General features: G+C 45.8%; 1 protein-coding gene across 4 annotated transcripts in view; it reads left to right on the top strand.

The window, feature by feature from the left end:
• The first annotated feature begins 10,165 nt into the window (after nucleotides 1-10,165).
• ST3GAL2 (ST3 beta-galactoside alpha-2,3-sialyltransferase 2) overlaps nucleotides 10,166-16,909 on the top strand; it is an 88,561-nt gene continuing 81,817 nt past the window's right edge. For all 4 annotated transcript variants that reach the window (XR_009548263.1, XR_009548262.1, XM_060185201.1 and 1 more), the window contains exon 1: nucleotides 10,166-10,442. The gene's annotated coding sequence lies outside the window, so the exon portion shown is untranslated. The remainder of the gene's footprint in view (nucleotides 10,443-16,909) is intronic.

Genomic DNA, 16,909 nt, shown 5'->3' with positions numbered 1-16,909 from the left:
TTTTGCATGGGGTTATTTCTTTTCTTGTTGTTGAGTTTGGCAAGCTCTTTATATATGTTGGTTATTAAACTCTTGTCTGATGTATGGCATGTAGAGATCTTCTCCCATTCTGTGAGGGGTCTCTTGGTTTGGGTAATAGTTTCTTTTGCTTTGAAAAGGCTCTTTAATTTGATGTAGTCCCATAGGTTTATACTTGCCTTAGTCTTCTTTGTAATTTCATTTGTTTCATTGAAGATATCTTTAAAATTTATGCGCAAAAGAGTTCTGCCAATATTTTCCTCTAAGTATCTGATATTTTGTGGTCTAACATCCAAGTCCTTGATCCACTTGGAATTTACTTTTGTATTTGGTGAAATACAGTGGTTCAGTTTCATTCTTCTGCATGTTTCAACCCATTGTTTCCAACACCATTTGTTGAAGAGCACTGTAAAGTATTAACCTTCTCAATTAAAGAAAGGAAGAAATAAAGATAGGAAAAAAAGTTCGACATCTTTTCAGTCAAAGCCGGTAGTGTTTCTTTTCTACAAACTAGGGTTCATATCCTTTTCACATTTCCTATCAGTTTCTTGGTTATTCTCTTATTGCTTTGCAAAAGAGCGGTAACTTTGATATAAATTGCAAATTTCAGGAGTGGCGGTAGCGCAGCGGGTTAAGCGCATGTGGCGGCAAAGCGCAAGGACCTGAGGAAGGATCCTGGTTCAAGCCCGGGCTCCCCACCCACAGGGGAGTCGCTTCACAGGTGGTGAAGCTGGTCTGCAGGTGTCTGTCTTTCTCTCCCCCTCCTCTCTCCATTTTTCTCTGTCCTATCCAACAACGACAACATCAATAACAAGAACAATGAAAACCAAGGGCAACAAAAGGGAAAATAAATTTTTAAAAAATGAAATAAAGTTTATACATTACAACTAGTATGGTTAGTGTGGTTGACTATATATATATATATATATATATATATATATGTATATATATATATACATATATATATATATATATTCTCCTCTTTTGTTTTTTTAAGCTTACAATGTAATCACTGGAGACACTGGAAAATGGGTCTTTTGTCCTTTAGAGTTTTGTTTATTTTTTTGGTGCTAGGGAATGGAATCCAACCCAGGGTCTCATACATATGAGGAATGTAGTCTATGTCTATCAGTGAGTCAGTAGTACTGAATTTTCTCACTATTTTTTCTTTCTTTTTAAATATTTTATTTACTGTAATTTAATGAGAGACATACAGGGAAAGAGAAAGATAGAGACCACTGCTCAACTCTGGCATATGGTGGTGCTGGGGATTGAACCTGAGACCTCAAAGCCTCATGTATGAGTCTTTTGCATAACCATTATGCTCTTTCTTCTCTCTCCCAGCTCTTTTTTGTTTGTTTGTTTGCTTGTTTGTTTTACTAGAACACTGTTAAGCTGAAACTTATGGTGGTGCCAAGGTTTGAATCTAGAACCTCTGATACTTCAGCTTTAAAAGTCTGCTGTGACAAAAATTAAATTAAATTAATAAAAAGAAATAAAAGTCTGGTGCATAAGCCACTGTGCTATTTCCCCACCTCCCTTTTTTTTTTCTCTAGAGTTATCACTGGGGCTCAGTGCTGGTACTACGAATCCACTTGTCCAGGAGGTATTATTATTATTATTATTATTATTATTTATGACAAAGGGAAATTGAGAGAGGAGGGGGAGATAGAGAGGGAGAGAGAAAGATAGACACCTCCAGACCTACTTCACCTCGATACTTATACTTAGTACTATGTGCTTTTAACCATGTGTGCCACAACTCATGCCTCCCCACCTCCTTTCTCACCTGCTATATTTTATTTGTTTTACCAAAGCACTGCTTAGCTCTGTTTTATGGTGGTTCTGGGGACTGATCCTGGGATTTTGAAGCCTCAAGCATGAAAGTCTTTTTGCAAACCCATTATGCTACCTTCCTAGTCCTTCTCATTAACTTATTTATTTATTTATTTATTTATTTATTTTACCAGAGCACTGATCAGCTATGGCTTATGGTGGTGTGGGGGACTGAACCTGTGACTTCGGAGCCTCAGGCATGACAGTCTGTTTGCATAACCATTATGCTATTAACCATTATTATATTTGCATAACCATTATGCCCTAGCCCTCATTAACTTCTATTATTACATCTCCATGGTTTCAAACCACATGTTCTTCTGATATTAGTGTTTTTTTTTATTTATTTAAAAAGAGAGACATTAACAAAACTGTATGATAGGAGGGGTACAACTCCACACAATTCCCACCATCAGGTCTCTATATCCCATCCCCTCTCCTGATAGCTTTCCCATTCTTTATCCCTCTGGGAGTATGGACCCAAGGTCATTGTGGGGTGCAGAAGGTGGAAGGTCTGGCTTCTGTAATTGCTTCCCCCTGAACATGGGCATTGATAGGTTGGTCCATACTCCCAGTCTGCCTCTCTCTTTCCCTAGTAGGTTGGGGCTCTGGGGAAGCGAAGCTCCAGGACATATTGGTGGGGTCGTCTGTTCAAGGAAGTCTGGTCAGCATCATGCTGGCCTCTGGAACCTGGTGGCTGAAAAGAGAGTTAACATACAAAGCCTAACAAATTGTTGAACAATTATGGACTTAAAGGCTGGAACAGTGCAGATGAAGTGTTGAGGGGTCCTCACTGCATACTATTGTGTACTTTTTCTTTCAGGTATATATTTTGCCCTAGTTTATGGATACATGTGAACATATGCTCTCAGGGGACCTGGTCTATATCTAGGTTTTGGGACTTTGTTAGGAAGTGAACCACCTGGAATGGGATTAGAGAATACTATGAAAGGAAAGGTCTCACTCGAGTAATGAAGCTGAAGGGTTTTCATTCCACACCTGAAGTCCCCAGACACAGTCTGAAGTGAAGCATGCTGAGGTGGCACTTGCTGAGTCGGCTATTAGTGTTTTCTATTGTTAGTTGTCATATTTAGAGTGATTCTTTTTTCAACAATACCCTCAGAATATTATATCTCCATTAGGGGTCAGTTACCTGCCTTCAACTGAAGCTCATTGCCTTAATTTTTTATGAAATTGGTAGCATTTGGTGGCTTTTGCCTAGATCCATTAATTTCTTCAGATTAATGACTTTTTTTTAGCAGATGGTTAGCCCAACTGTCCCTGAACCACTTATAAGATAATTCATCTTTCCCTTACTTATTTAAAATGCACTTTTAGGGGCCAGGTAGTGGTGCACCTGTTTGAGCATACATGCCACGATGTGCAAGGACCTCGGATTAAGCCCCGGCTCCCCACCTGCAGGGAGGTCACTTTACAAGAGGTGAAGCAGGGCTTCAGGTATCTTTCTCCCCCTCTGTAGCATGTGGATAACTTAGTTGTCCACAGCCTGTGACCGGGAAATATAAAGGCAACATAAAAATATTCCAGAGTCAACCTCAGTCAAGGTTCAAGGCCTCCAATAGCCTGCTCAAGGACTGAAGGATAACTCACTCTTTTGACCCTTGGTGGCTAAGGGTTAGTGCCTGGGTCCTCAAGATTATGAGCTGATAGCCTCCTCTGTCAAAGATATCCCAGACCAGATGCTAGTTAAAATGGCAGGGGCAGATCTGCAATAGCAAAGAGGGCCTAGTATAAATGGAACTCAATGTGGATTTATTTAGAGCTTTAAAAGGAAAAGGAGTGAGAACAGAGGGTGGTGAGCAGGGAGAGGCTCAATAGAGTCTGAAAGTGAAAAATAACAAAGGGCTGGCCAGTGTAATTATGATTAGGCCAGCTGTGTTTACTACCGACAATTATGGAAGTTAGGATTCTATCCTCCCACAGAATTGAGAGGCAGAGTCCTTATCTCTCTCTTAAAGATTTATTTTATTCGAAAAAAAGAGAGACACAGAGAGAAAGAAACCGAGACCAGAGCAGAATTCTAGCATATGTGGTGCTGGGAGTCAAATATAGGACCTCAAGCTCCATAGCTCTATAGCTGAGTCATCTCCAACTGCCGCCACCATCATCATCATCACCATCATATTTTTGTGGTATCAGAACTTCAATCCCGGGCAAAGAGTATGGCAAAGTATGCATCTAACTCAATGAGCTATCTCTCTGGCCCCTTTCTCTCTCTTTATTTTTATTTGTTATTAATAGTTTGTTACAAGACTGTAAAATTACAATGTATAGTTCCACACCGTACCCACCACCAAAGTTCTGTATCCCCACCCTCCCACGTCCCAAAGATAATCACCGTAGTTCTTATAAGATTTATTTTTATTTATGAGGAAGAGAGATAGAGAGAAAAGGAGGCTGTCTGCCTCTGCTCTGGCACATGTGATGCTGGGGACTGAACTTAGGACCTTGTGTTACTTGAATCTAAAGCTTTATTCATTGTGCCACCTCCTGGACTGCAGCCCCCCTTAATTATATATTAATACATAATATATTAATAATATATATTACTTATTTATTTTGATAGGACATAGAAAAGTAGAGAGCAGGGCCAGGTTGTGGCACACCTGGTTGAGAGCACATGTTACAGTGCACAAGGACCCAGGTTCAAGCCCCCAATCCCCACCTGTACAGAGAAAGCTTTGCAAGTGGGGAAGCAGGGCTACAGATATCTTTCTGTCTCTCTCCCTATCACCCCCGTCCCTCTAGATTTCTGGCTGTCTCTATCCAATAAATAAATAAAAACAATTAAAAAATTAGAAAAAGAAAAGTAGAGAGAGCATGAAAGAAAGAGAGAGAGAGAGAGAGAGAGAGAGAGAGAGACTTGCAGCACTACCTCACCACTCATGAAGCTTCCCCTCTGCAGGTTGGAACTAGGGGCTTGAACCCACCAGGTCCTTGTGCATGGTTACATGTGCATTAGGTTGGGTGTGCCACTACCTGCCTCCCCCCCTTTTTTACTGATAGAATCCTCTTTTTATTTTTGTTTTATTTTATTTTGTTTATTATATATGAGAGAATTCACATGAGACAGAAAGAGAGAGAGGGAAACTAGAGTATCACACTGGTATATGTAGTGTTGGGGGTTGAACTAGCAATTTTAGATGTAGTCCAAAGCTGAGACATCCCCCCAGCCACTTCACTTTAAAAACAATTATTTATTTATTATATTTACTGATTATTCCCTTTTGTTGCCCTTGTTGTCTTATTGTTGTAGTTATTGATATAGTTGCTGTTGGATAGGACAGAGAGAAGTTGAGACAGGAGAGGAAGACAGAGAGGGGGAGAGAAAGACAGACACCTGCAGACCTGCTTCACCGCTTGTGAAGCAACTTCCCTGCAGGTGGGAAGCCAGGGGCTTGAACTGGGATCCTTATGCTGGTCCTTGCACTTTGTGCCACCTGTGCTTAACCCGCAGCACTACCACCTGACTTCTTTTATTTATTTATTAATGAGAGATAGGAGAGAGTGAAAGAGAATAAAGACATCATTCTAGTACATGCACTGCTGAGGACTGAACTTGAGCACTCATGCTTGAGAGTCTTAACACTTTATTCCACTACTTCCTGGAACACACCCCCTCCTTTTTAATTTTTTTTTTTTTTTGATGATTACATCTCAAAAGGAAGGTTTTAAGGTCCTTGAGAAAAACATTAATATTTGGGACCAGCAGTGGCACACCCAGTTGACTGTACATGTTACAATGAGCGAGGACCTGGGTTCAAACCCCCTTCCCCCATCTGCAGGGGGAAAGCTTCACAAGTGGTGAAGCTTGTCTTCAGGTGTCTTTCTCCCTTTCTATCTCTAATAAATAAAGATAATTTTAAAAAATTATATATAAAAAGACATTAATATTACTATAGGAGATACAAATATCTCAAAGGAACAGAGGAAGGATTCATAATGGTAAGCCCTTTTTCAGTTAGGAACAAGCAAAAAAGAAAAGGTGACCAAACAGCATTACACTGGAACAAACAAGACACTCTTTTGACTGCCTTGAGCTTTCTCAGGCTAGCACTTCAGAGAAACTTAGGGTCCTTCTAAGAATGTGGCCATGAGCTATTAGAAACTCTGTCACAATGTTTAAGTCTTTTTAACATAGGGAATAAATAAAATCAGTTGTGCTGAAATTAATTTTTTAAAATTTTTAAAAATATTTATTTATTCCTTTTTGTTGCCCTTGTTGTCGTTGTTGGATAGGACAGAGAGAAATGGAGAGAGGAGGGGAAGACAGAGAGGGGGAGAGAAAGATAGACACCTGCAGACCTGCTTCACTGCCTGTGAAACGACTCCCCTGCAGGTGGGGAGCCAGGGGCTCGAACCGGGATCCTTGAGCCGGTCCTTGCGCTTTGCGTCACATGCACTTAACCTGCTGCACTCCTGCCTGACGCCCTCTTTTTAATTTTTTTTTAATTTTTATTTTATTTATAAAAAGGAACATTGACAAAACCATAGGATAAGAGGGGTACAACTCCACACAATTTCCACCATCAGAACTCTGTATCACATTCCCTCTCCTCTGATAGCTTTCCTATTCTTTAACCCTCTGGGAGTTTGGACCCAGGGTCATTATGGGGTGCAGAAGGTAGAAGGTCTGGCTTCTGTAATTTCTTCCCCACTGAACATGGGCGTTAACAGGTCGATCCATACTCCCAGCTTGTCTCTCTCTTTCTCTAGTGGGGTGGGGCTCTGGGGAAGCGGGGTTCCAGGACACATTGGTGGGGTTGTCTGTCTATGAAAGTCTGTTTGACATCATGGTAGCATCTGGAACCTAGTGGCTGAAAAGAGAGTAAACATATAAAGCCAAACAAGTTGTTGACTAATCATGAACCTAAAGGCTGGAGTAGTGCAGATGAAGAGTTGGGGGGCCTCCATTTTGTAGATAGCTAGTAGGCTGATTTTAGTTATATTCCAAAGGACCCATTACTATACTAGTTTTTTTTCCCCTGAGCCTGAAATCTGATATGCAGGTGGATCCACTCCAAAGCTAACCTCATCAAAGCAAGGCCTGCAAAAGTTGAATAAGGACAAGAGACTGGCATACTTTAATGATGACTCTTTAGTCACTATCAGGCCACCCCATCAGCTGGGACCCTAGTCTGGGAGTCCTGAGATTCCCAAACAGACATAATGGGCCTAGACCTCGAATAAATGCTTCTCCCCAATGCTACCAGTCATCTCTATCAGGAAATACACAATAGACCCCTTTGTGGGCCCTCATAGGACCTTGCCCTCAACTTGGATCAACAATGGTAGAGAATGTTCCATTCTCTGAAGGGAGGCTGGACAACATACTCTATGCTCCACCTGAGGAAGATGGGTCCTGAAATTGGGGCAGCTTGGAAGGTTCCTGCTCATGACCACAGAATGTGAGCTCAGATCTACAGGGATATAGAGGTCACATAGGCTCCTTAGCTGAATATGGGCCCCAGATCAGACCAAATCAGTGAGGTTTACAGTCAATCATATTTATGCACCTTTCCCATATTTGGGAGCTACTCTCTTCCCTGATCCAGCTTTCTGGTCCTTTTTCCAGCCATGAAATGTAATTCTTTTTTTTAAATATTTATTTTACTTATTCCCTTTTGTTGCCCTTATTGTTTTATTGCTGTAGTTATCATTGTTATTGATGTCATTGTTGTTGGATAGGACAGAGAAATGAAGAGAGGAGGGGAAGACAGAGACGAGGAGAGAAAGATACCTGCAGACCTGCTTCACCTCCTGTGAAGCGACTCCCCTGCATGTGGGGAACTGGGGGTTCAAACCGGGATCCTTACACCAGTCCTTGTGCTTTGCACCGCCTGTGCTTAACCCACTGCACTACCGCCTGACTCCCAAAATTTAATTCTTATAGGTCAAGGTTGAAGCCTAGTGGAGGAGACTGGCTAGAGTTCAGTCAAGGGGGAAATCTTTTTGTTATCTTATATCTGAAAAAGGCTGGGTCCTGCTCAAGAGTGATGGTCACCAAACTTCCCCTTCAGAAGTTTGTAGCTTTATAAAATTGGGACAGTAGGTTTACATAGATAGGTATGGTAATCGCTCAGATATCTAACAAGAGTAGAACCTATCTCTCTACCTCTCACTCCTCCAGCCTGTTTTAGGTCATATTCCACCCAGGGTCAGTGGGTTCTTCCAAGTTGACCCTGGTCTCAGGGTTTGAGATACAATCCCTGGCTTGTATCCACTGTTAGGGTGCTAATACCAAGTGTACCTATGCAGCTTCTTTATGCAACAGAATGCTTTTCTTGCTTTAAAGCAAACATCACAGGCCAAGGTCTGGAACATTTTTTAATCAGATAGTCAATGTGTTATTCTCCCTTTACAGGATGAACTGATTTGCTTATTATAAAAAAAAAAAAAAAAGCATTCCTTCAGGGCTGACAAGATAGCGCACCTGCTTCTTTGCCATGCATGTAACACAAGTTCAAGCCCAACACTCATTGCACTAAGGGAAGCTTTTGTCTGTACCTCTCTATCTAAAAAAAAAAAAAAATTGGCCTGGGTAAGGGAGACAGCATAATGATTATGCAAAAAGACTCTCATGCCTGAGGTTCAAAGTCCCAAATTCAACCCCAGGTACTACCATGAGCAAGATCTTAGCAGTACCCTGATCAAACCCAACAAAACAAAATTAAAAGTTGTCCCGGGGTGGTGAAAGTCCTAATGAAAACAGAAAACAAAAAGCATTCCCACAGCTGGCTGGGGAAGTGGCTCAGTGGGTAATGCACAATTCTTGTATCCTGGGGCCCTAGGGTCTGATTCCCCCCTGTACCTGGTATGAGTGAACAGTATTCTGGTCTCTGTCTCTCATAAAAGGAAAAAAATAAATGTGTTCCTGTGCTAATGGAACCCTGCCTTCCATGGCTAACTCTTCAGAAACTGCTATTATTATGTCCCAGTTTACTTAGTCTTTAAAGACAGGGCCTGAAATCTAGCCAATAAAAGCCGAAGTGGTTTTCTAGATCAGCAGTATCTACAATACATGGAGATCTAGAGAAATGTATATTCTTAGGACCACCCTAGAGCTAACGAACAAAAAACTGGGTATGGGGGAGTCGGGCGATAGCGCAGCGGGTTAAGCGCACGTGGCACAAAGTGCAAAGACTGGCTTAAGGATCCTGGTTCGAGCCCCCAGCTCCCCACCTGCAGGGGAGTCGCTTCACAGGAGGTGAAGCAGGTCTGTAGGTATCTTATCTTTCTCTCCCCCTCTCTGTCTTCCCCTCCTCTCTCCATTTCTCTCTGTCCCAACAACGACGACATCAATAACAACAATAATAATAACTACAACAATAAACAAGGGTAACAAAAGGGATAATAAATAAATAGATAAATTAAAAAAAAAAACAACTGGGTATGGATCCAGCAACTGGGGCATGAACAAACTCTCCAGGAGAATCTGATACAAGCCAAAAACCTGAGAAAAGCTGATCTGCAGGGCTCACCCCTTCCAGGGGACTTGAAACTTAAAGGGCAAAACTGTGGACCTGGAGATTCATAAAGGGTTTAAGCTAGGTTTGGGAGTTGAGCAAAGAATGTGCTAAGAGAAGACAGGGGAAAATATTTTTGAAAGTGTGCCCTGTGTCGTAGACAGGGGAATACACTAAGGGCATTTAAGCGAAAGAGGATGAAACTGGAATGAAAAGATGCTCTAGTGTGGGTGAGCACGCCAGGGAACTCAGTCTCCCGTCTCCAAGCAAGGGAAACCCCACGCGCCCGCAATCCTGGCGCTCTCCCTGTCCTCCTGGCCAGGGCACAGTGGCCCCACTGCAGCTCCAGCCTGCTTGCAAAGCCGGATCACAAAGCCAATCTGGCCCCGGATCATCGCTCTTTGAAAACCTCTCAGAATGGTACTCTGGGTGCGGTTCGTGGGCTGGAGGCTTTCCTTCTAGTCTGACTCGGCCACAGCCGTGTCTGAGAGGCATCCTGGGCTAGTCTGCGCCTCCGTGGCAATCTAGGTATGCCAGCTGGGTCCGGGGCCCCGCCAACCCCACACCTTCGGTTTTTTAGTCTCCCGGAGTCCAGCCTTCAAGGAATGGACGTTTCCCACCCCAGTCCCCCTCTCCAGCGCGGTGGACCCCTCTGGAGCCCCCACCGGACTACAACACCCACAATCCCCGGGAGCGCGCGCTGTCTTCTAGGTGTAGTAGTCCTGGGTGCGGGGTGCCGATAGCCAGCCGGCGCCGCCTGGACTCCATGTCCCAGCATGCCCGCGCACGTGCGGGAGGAGGCGGGAGGGGAGAGGCCCTGAGGATGTGAATGGGGAGGGGGCAGTCGCCCCCTGCCCCCACCCTTCCCTTTAGCCGGGCAGGGGTGGGGGGAGGGGCCGGGCTGAGGCGGCGGTGGCTGCGCTCGGGGCGGACTGGGCGGGCCACCCGGGCCGGACTGGCCGGCTGCTGGCGGACGCGGGAGCCACGGAGCTAACGGGTCCCGACTCCGGCGGCGGCGGCGGCAGCTTTCTGCACAGGCGGCGGCAGCGGCGGCGGCAGGAGCGGCGAGCATGGCCCGCGCGGCGCCCGGCGCGAACTGAGGTGCGCGGACGGGATGTGCGGAGCCCGGGGGCCCCTGCTTGCCCGAACCCACTGTGCGCGGGTTGCTGACTCGGCCCTGCGGCCCAGATCGGCCCGGTCAGTCCCGGCAACTTCCCACTGCCGGTCAGGGCGCTGGGCTTCCCCCCCTCCTTGGGCTGGGGAGTGGGGGTGGTGGTGGGGAGAAACTGGGGTGCTCTAGCCTTGGCCTCGGTCCCCATCCCCGCCTTAAGTGGCTGCACGTCTAACTGCTTCTAAACCTTCGGACGCGACAGCTGCCCCCCTCGGTGGCCCCCTCCTCAGTCCCGACTTGCATGCAGCCCCATAGCTAGTTGGCACCCCCAGCCCCCTGCCCCCCGAGACCCCTGCCCCGCGCCTCTTGGCCAGAGGCTGCCTGTGAACCATCCGCGCCTCCCTTCCCTCCCCTGCCTGGCACTGCCCCCCAGTCGCCCCCGATGGCCCAGTTCTCTCGGATGAGACTGAGCAGCTTGCCCTCCTTCCCACTTTGAGAAGAGACCGAGGAGACTCCGTACTAGCCAGGAGCTCAGAGGAGGAGGTTCTGCACCCCCGGTGCTGTGGGGTTTGAGTCCCTGCCTTGGGGTGGAAGGCAGAGCTCCCCTTCAGTGATTCCTCTGTGACTGGACCAAACTTCGCAGCTCCTTGCTGCATCTCTGGGCTCAGCTCACTTTCGGGTCCTCTTCAGCTGTTTCTGGGTTCCCCTCCTTTTCTTGCCCATCTCCCACTTCTGGTTCTCCCTGGCTGTAGAGTCACCCACCCACTCGCTTGTTTGTCAAGTTAGCTTTTCGATTTCAGTTTCTTGCCAACTGCATCCATCTCCCATCTTGCCTTCTGCTTTCGAGCTGCTGTACAACAGTGTAGAACTGAGTCTGAGGTGTTGTGGAAAGAGGAGGGAAAGAGAGAGACCTCTGGCAGCCTTTCTCAGCCAAAACTGCCCATGGAGGTTCGGGCACACTGGGAAGCAGTCACTCCTAGCCACAAACTCTCATTCCCGCCTTGTCTTTGGGATAGTTCCCTAGAAGCCCTTCCTCGGTTGGTCAGCCCTTCCTCTCTTTATGTCTGGTGGGCTCTAGAGGAAGCCTCCTGCCTTGATGGAGTTGGAAGCATAAGAGGAGCCTGGGAAGCCACACCCTCATGTTGCTGCAGTTGCTAACTTTGGAGGGGGATTGCCTATCAGGTGCCCTGAGCTCTTTGTGGAGGAAGGCACTGTATCTTTCGGTGGTGATCTCAACTTTAATGGTGGTGCTTAGATTTGAAGGGGAGAGAGAACCAGGACTTTGAGACGTTGGGACACAGACCTGCCTAATTCAGTGATTTGTCTTCTTGGCTTCCTGCAGCGGATTTCCTTTGAGTTATCTCTTTCTAGCCCAATCCCCAGTTTCCCTGTGGGAAGTAAGGGTGGGGTGTGAGAAATGAAGGCGGGTGTGGGGGGAGGAAATCTGTGAGCCTTCAGGCAGGCACAGGAGGCTCTGGGAGTTCCTTGGGGTCCTGAATGAACAATCTTGATCTGAACCAGATGGTTCTCTGCTTCCCTCCCTATTGGCTGTGAATAGTAAGGCTTTAACCTTGTAACTTGAGAATGGAAGGAGGGAGGCCAGGGGCCCCAGTGTCTGTGCTGTGTTTATGTCCACATCTGCACACTTGTGTTCACACAAGCTTGCCAAGGATCTGCAGAAGTGATCCAGCTTGGGAGTGCATTGTTGTGATGTGCTCTGGTATGCTCAGATTCTTCTTGGGTTTCTGTGTTCAAACCCCAGGTAGAGTCAACTTCCAAGTACTCCAATACCACTGGGTGTGGCCTCATGAGAGAATTTCCCCTTAAACAAAAACCCTGGATCTGAAACATACCCCAGAGTAAGAACTGATCTTCTTCAGAAGGCTACTTGTGTTTAAAGAGCCTGAAATGGCAGGTTTGGGAGAGGGTTTCCCAGAACTGGTATCTCTTTCCCTCGGACATGACAAGAGAAGATCTAGGGAGTCTGGCAGTAGCGCAGCAGGTTAAGCACAAGTGGTGCAAAGTGCAAGGACTGGTGTAAGGATCCCGGTTCAAGCCCCCTGGCTCCCCACCTGTAGGGGAGTCGCTTCACAGGCGGTGAAGCAGGTCTGCAGGTGTCTGCCTTTCTCTCCCCCTCTCTGTCTTCCCCTCCTCTCTCTATTTCTCTCTGTCCTATCCAACAACAACAATATCAATAACAACAATAATTACAACAATAAAACAAGGGCAACAAAAAGGAATAAATAATAAAAAAAAGAGACGATCTAATGGATAGGGCTCTGCTTTGTCCTGTGTCACATCCTGCCTTGCCTATTTATGTACTTGGTCTGAATCTTTAGGATACCATGTAAATTTTTGCATTGTATTTGCATTCTGAAATACCATAAATCACCTCACTTTTTGGCATGTAGTTGTAGGTGCTCAATAAAGATTTGAATTAAAGTGGAAGGTCATATGGCTGAAGGTTTATAGTAGGAATCTTCATACTTGATCAGATACCAGAATACCCCTTTCTTTTTTTCTCTTTCTTTCTTTCTTTCTTTCTTTCTTTTTCTTTTTTGCCTCCAGGGTTATCACCAGGGCTTTGGTGCCTGCACTACGAATCCACTGCTCCTGGTGATCTTTTTTTTCCCATTTTGTTGCCCTTGTTGTTATTGTTGTTGTTGCTGGATAGGACAGAGAAAAATCAAGAGAGGAGGGGAAGACAGAGTGGGGGAGAGAAAGATAAACACCCGCAGACCTGTTTCACTACTTATGAAGCAAGTGTGGGGAGCTGGGGGCTTGAACCGTGATCCTTACGCCCAGTCCTTGAGCTTCATACCATGTGTGCTTAACTCACTGTGCTACCACCCAGCCCCCTTAAAAGAGCTGTTTCAAGCACAGATTGCTGGGCCTCTTTCCCAGAATTTTCTGATTTAGCCAGTCAGCCTGGGTGGAGCTTTTAGTTTGCATTTCTTCTTCTTTTTTTTTAAATCTTTATTCCTTTTTGTTGCCTTTGTTGTATTATTGTTGTGGTTATTATTGTTCTTATTGATATTGTCATTGTTGGATAGGGCAGAGAGAAATGGAGAGAGGAGGGGAAGACAGAGAGGGGGAGAGAAAGATAGACACCTGCAGACCTGCTTTATCTCCTGTGAAGCAACTCCCCTGCAGGTGGGGAGCCAAGGGCTCAAACCGGGATCCTTAGGCTGGCCCAGCTCCTTGGGGATAGCACTTCGAGAACCACTGGTTTGGGGACATCACAATTGCTTGGGAGATTAATCCAGCCAGACATAAAGTCTCACCCCCCCCCCCAACATAAAGTCTTAGGAGGGAATTCCTTCCACCTTGTTTCTTCACCCAAGCTTGTTCTGGCAGCTGCACTGGTTTGGCCTTTTCATTCTCAGTCTGCCCATATTGACTAGGCTAATGGTAAGCTTGACTTGTGGTACCTAGTCCCAGTTCCATGGTAACCATATTGCAGACACTGTTCCATGGCTATTTAAAAGAAAGCTCCATAAAAGCTGGACAGTTAGGAACCAAGACTTTCCAAAAGGGAGACTGTGTGGATGTAGAGAAGCAGACACTGAGCCAGACCCTTGTCTTTTCCTTGCTTGTTTTCCAGACACCAGGTTAGGGTGCCGGCAAGGTGACGTTGTGCCATGGCTGCACACTGGGCAGGATGCCTGGGAATCTCTGAAATTTAGAAAATCTGGAGGAAGCACTTGCAATGTGCAAAGCACTATACACCTGTTGTTTTTCAGACCACTGAGTGGTTTATAAGATAGATTAATAACAATAAAAAAAAAACTCAGATGGATTTACTAAGGAACAGAGAGATGCACTGTGGGGCACACAGCAGGCCCCAGGATTCCTCATTCCAACACTCCAGTGGAACAGCTGCTAAACCAGTAACTACTAATCACTGGGATAGTGGCTGCTGTTCACTGAAATCTTCCTACTAGGCAGATACCAGGCTAGGCACCCCCACATGTTCATCAAGTCCTCACAGAAATATATATATATTTTGCCTCCAGGATTATCACTGGGGCTTGGTGCCTACATTATGAATCCACTGCTTCTGGATGCCATCTTTTTTCCATTGCTGTTGTTGTTGCTGTTGCTGTTTGATAGGACAGAGAGAAGATGAGAGAAGAGGGGAAGACAGAGAGGAGGAGAGAAAGACAGACACACCTGCAGACCTGCTTCACCGCTTGTGAAGCCCCCCCTGCCGGTGGGGAGCTGGGGGTTCCAACCAGGATCCCTGTATAGGTTCTTGCATTTCACACTATGTGTGCTTAACCTGGTGCTCTACTGCCCGGCCCCCCCTCACAGCAATAATTTAAGATTGGCATCAGTGTCATTAATATTTCAAAGGTAGAGAATTGTTGGACTAGGAGATGGCACAGTGGATAAAGTGCTGAACTTTCAAGCAAGAGGTTCTGAGCTTGATCTCAAGCACCTCATGTGCCAGAATGATACTGTGATTCTCTTTCTCACTCATCAATACAAATAAGTAAAATCTTTTTTTAGAAATGGAGAATTGAGATTGGGTGGTGGTACACCTGATAGAGTGCACATGTTACCATGTACAAAGACCCCGGTTCAAGCTGTGGGGGGAAGTTTCATGAGTGGTAGAGTAGTGCTGCAGGTGTCTACCCTTTGCTCTCTCTCCCTCTTCCTCTATTTATTTTCACTCTCACCCTTTATTAAAAAAAAAAAAAAGGCCACTGGGAATAGCAGAATCATGCATACACCAAGCCCCAGTGGTAACTCTGCTAGAAAATAACAACAACAAGAGAAGGGGGCTGGGTTTTGGCGCACCCAATTGAGTGCACACATTACCATGTGCAAGGACCTTGGTTTGAGCCCCCATTTCCTACCTGCAGGGAGGAAGCTTCACAAGAGGTAAAGCAGTCTCTCTTCCTTTTTATCTCTCCCCCCCTCAATTTCTGTCTGTCCTAGTTAGAAAGGGAGAGCAAGGCAGGCAGTGACCCTCCTGGTTAAGCACACACATTACAGTATGCAAGGATGTAGGTTCAAGCCCCTGGTCCCCACCTGCAGGGGAAAAGCTTCACAAGTGGAGAAGCAGTCAAAGCTGATCAGTGCTCTGGTAAGATAAATAAATAAATATATATAAATAGAGAATTGAGACTCTTCCAGAACTTAATATACTTATTAAGGTCATGAACAGCTCCTAAGCAGAGGATCAGGGATTCACACTGAGGTCTTTTAGATGACACACTCTTTATCTCTTCCTATCTTGTCTTGCCCATCACCTCCCCCCACACACCCCGGGTGTACCCAAAAACTTAAAATTCCTAGACAGAAAGGAAATGGGCACTGGAAGAGCTTGGTCTAGAAAGGCTCTAAACATGGCTTTGAATTGGCAGATGGTAAAGGGAGTCCTTAGCTCTGACAGAAGGCAGACTGACAGCAGAGTGTGACTGGGGCACAGAGGGGCACAGAGATAAGGGAGGACACGAAAAACTAGATCAGGTCCAGGTGAGATATAGTAAAGTCTGGAACTTGGCAGTAGAAATGGAAAGGAAAGGGCTGATGTGTGAGAGATTGCGAACGTAGAGCTCATTTTCTAGAACAGACACTTGAGTGGCTGAGAGGGTTGACATTTCAGTGTCTGGGTGTAAACTGCTGGCTCCTTTAGCCAAAACGGGGCAGTCAGGAGGAGGGGTGTCCACAGGATATGATGTGGCCATTCTGTGTGTAGGGCGCTGATAGCACACCTGAAATTCCAGTGAACTCATTGCTTCCAACTGCATTCTCCCTGGGGTTTGTGGCCTCAGACCTGGGGCTTCCGTGTTCTCTGCTCAGCATGCCTGTATCTCTTCTGTACTACAAGCCTGCAGAGCATTTCATCCTTCCCCTTCTGCACTTGCACTTCCCAGGCCCCAACTTCCCCCCACAACACATTCTGCTGACCTTTGCTTCTGGAGCATCTAGGTTTTTCTCTCTCTCCCTCCCCTTTATCTATCTATCTATCTATCTATCTATCTACCTACCTACTTCTCTCCCTCCCTCCTTCCCTCCCTCTCTCCTTTTCTCCCTCCTTCTCTCCTGCCCTCCTTAAAGAATGCTTGTCAACAATAAGTCCTTGCTGAGTCTAAGAAAAACACCTCCCTGTGACATTTCACAAGGGAAGGGTCTGAACTTTGCCACCTATCTGGGGAAAACAGGCTTTTTCTCCAGTTGTGTTGTGGCCACCAGGGATGCCTACATGCGTCCCTAACCAGTCATTCTACAGTACTTCTCAGTGCCTATTTATAAACTATTATTGTAATTATAGCATATTGTCAGTCGAGCTTTCATATTGTCATCACAGATCTCTCCCAAGACTCCAGTATATAATCTGGGCTTTGAGTTTACCCCAGCTTTCTAGCTGGGAATTGGGGGACTTTCCTTCTTCAGTAATGAAAAGGAGGGAACCTTCCTGGGGTGGGAAACAGCAGGACCTATGCTA

The sequence above is a fragment of the Erinaceus europaeus genome, chromosome 2, assembly GCF_950295315.1.
Source record: "Erinaceus europaeus chromosome 2, mEriEur2.1, whole genome shotgun sequence".
Taxonomy (NCBI): Eukaryota; Metazoa; Chordata; class Mammalia; order Eulipotyphla; family Erinaceidae; genus Erinaceus; species Erinaceus europaeus.
The sequence above is the reverse complement of the archived record's forward strand: the minus strand, read 5'-3'. Positions and strand labels throughout refer to the sequence as shown.